Genomic DNA, 2,993 nt, shown 5'->3' with positions numbered 1-2,993 from the left:
AAAGTGTGAAGAACCAAACTCTGAAAAGAGAACACAGCAGATTCAGACTACAGCCATGATCTGCTTGGGCCACCAACTGTAAATCCTACAATAGCTGCTTCACTGCCCTCTACCTGCTCTCCATCACAGAGGGAGAACCAAACTCTCTCAGTGTCTGAGTGCCTTCAGGAGTCTAAATGCCCTGAAGTTGTGGACAGTGGGTGAGCTGAGTTCATATGCTCACCACCTCTATGAACAGGGAGCTGGGGATTCTCCTGAAACAGGAAATGAGTTCCAGCGCTAGGCAGAATTAAAAGACAACAATGCTTGCCACACAAAGTACCATGCTGAACCAACAAATGCAGGCGTACAAACTGACAAACTGTAGCCCAGAGCCCAGGGAAAATGATGGCTTGTGATAGGATCTTCCCTCTGGGGTTGATCATCTGCTTAGAGAAGAGATGGTGAAGATGCTTGTGAAACTGTCTCAAGGAAGAATAAGGAATGACAGAAAAGAAAAAAAAAAAGTAGGAAGGAATGAAGGAAATTTGAATGCCAAGAAATACAGAGAAGGAAATGTGACCAAGGATAGAATGTAAAGAGACCTGAGATGTAGGAAGAAAGATGCTGGAGGAAGGCATGTGAGGGCAAATGACCAAACAGAACGAACTACACACACACACACACACAAGTTGTAGATCCTTGCTCTCTGTAGTCATAATATTATTAGGTTAATTAATGAAGATTCTAAGATCAGAGAATTAGTACTCCTCAGGACGTATTACGTAGGCACTCAGTCATGCTTATTAATATGGGGCAGGCTCATTGAATGTGGCAGCAGCTTTCCAGATTGCCATTTTCTCCTGCAGCAGACCTGGGTCTATGCCCCAGCAACCATGCCTAAGGGACCTGCAGTTGGCATTAATCTTGGCACCACCTATTCTTGTGTGGGTGTCTTCCAGCATGGGAAGGTGGAAATAATTGCCAATGATCAGGGGAACCGAACTACCCCAAGCTATGTCGCCTTTACTGATACCGAACGATTGATCGGTGATGCTGCAAAGAACCAAGTGGCAATGAATCTCACCAACACGGTTTTTGATGTCAAACCCTCACTGGACGAAGACCTGACGATGCTGTTGTCCAGTCTGATATGAAGCATTGGCCCTTCATGGTGGTGAATGATGCAAGCAGGCCTAAGGTTCGAGTAGAATACAAGGGAGAGACAAAAAGTTTCTATCCAGAGGAGGTGTCATCCATGGTTTTGACAAAGATGAAGGAAATAGCAGAAGCCTATCTTGGGAAGACCGTTACCAATGCTGTTGTCACAGTACCCGCTTACTTTAATGATTCTCAACGTCAGGCTACCAAAGGTGCTGGAACTATTGCTGGGCTCAATGTACTTAGAATCATCAATGAGCCAACTGCTGCTGCTACTGCCTATGGCTTAGACAAAAAGGTCGGAGCAGAAAGAAACGTGCTGATCTTTGGTTTATGTGGTGACACTTTTGATGTGTCAATTCTCACTATTGAGGATGGAATCTTTGAGGTCCAATCTACAGATACCCACTTAGGTGGGGAAGACTTTGACAACGAAATGGTCAACCATTTCATTGCAGAGTTCAAGCACAAGCACAAGCAGGACATCAGTGAGAACAAGAGGGCTGTCCGTCGCCTTCATACTGCTTGTGAGCATGCTAGGTGCACTCTCTCTTCCAGCACCCAGGTCAGTACTGAGATTGATTACCTCTATGAAGGAATTGACTTCTATACCTCAATTACCCATGCCCGATTTGAAGAACTGAATGCTGAACTGTTCCGTGACACACTGGACCCTGTCGAGAAAGCCCTTCAGGATGCCAAGCTAGACAAGTCTCAGATCCATGATATTGTCCTGGTGGGTGGTTCAACCCACATCCCCAAGATTCTGAAACTTCTACAGGACTTCTTCAATGGGAAAGAACTGAATAAGAGCATCAACCCTGATGAGGCTGTTGCTTATGGTGCAGCTGTCCAGGCAGCCATTCTATCTGGAGACAAATCTGAAAATGTTCAAGACTTGCTGCTGTTGGATGTCACTCCTCTTTCCCTTGGAATTGAAACTGCTGGTGGAGTCATGACTGTCCTCATCAAGCACAACACCACCATTCCCACCAAGCAGACGCAGATGCAGACCTTCACAACCTACTCTGACAACCAGCTCAGTGTACTCATTCAGGTTTATGAAGGTGAGCGCGCCATGACCAAGGATAACAACTTGCTTGGCAAGTTTGAACTCACAGGCAAACCTCCTTCCCCCCATGGTGTTCCTCAGATTGAAGTCACTTTTGATAATGATGCCAATGGCATCCTCAATGTCTCTCCTGTGGGTAAGAGCACAGGAAAAGAGAACAAGATTACCATCACTAACGACAAGGGCCATTTGAGCCCTTGAGGGAGACATTGAACGCATGGTTCAGGAAGCAGAGAAGTACAAAACTGAAGATGAGAAGCAGCGGGGTAAGGTGTCTTCGAAGAATTCTCTTGAATCCTATGCTTTCAACGTGAAAGCTACTGTTGAGGATGAGAAACTTCAAGGATAAGAACCGGACTGCAGAGAAGGAAGAATCTGAACATCAGCAGAAGGAGCTGGAAAAAGTCTGCAACCCCATCATTACCAAGCTGTACCAGAGTGCAGGAGGCATGCTAGGAGGAATGCCTGGGGGCTTCCCTGGTGGTGGAGCTCCTCCATCTGGTGGCGCCTCCTCTGGGCCCACCATTGAAGAGGTTGATTAAGTCAGCCTAGCATAGGTTTAGCATTGTTCCACAAAACACTGAAGGACCCAAATTTGTAGCAAATTCCATGGCAGTTTTAAAGTTGAGCTGCTATAGCAAACTGGGCATTCTTGATACTTGAACATGGAATGTGCGCACAGGGAAAGGAAATAACATTGCACTTTACAAGCACTGTATTATAAGTGGAAAATACAATGTCTTAAATAAAACTGTATTTAAAATTGGCACCATAAAAAAGG

The 2,993-nt window shown here is 45.5% G+C and overlaps 1 pseudogene; it reads left to right on the top strand.

The window, feature by feature from the left end:
• Positions 1–875: 875 nt before the first annotated feature.
• Positions 876–2,769, top strand: LOC101289145 (heat shock cognate 71 kDa protein-like; annotated as a pseudogene).
• Positions 2,770–2,993: the final 224 nt, after the last annotated feature.

This window comes from Orcinus orca, chromosome 7 (assembly GCF_937001465.1).
Source record: "Orcinus orca chromosome 7, mOrcOrc1.1, whole genome shotgun sequence".
Taxonomy (NCBI): Eukaryota; Metazoa; Chordata; class Mammalia; order Artiodactyla; family Delphinidae; genus Orcinus; species Orcinus orca.
Note: the sequence above shows the minus strand (reverse complement) of the source record. Positions and strands in the feature narration are given on the sequence as shown.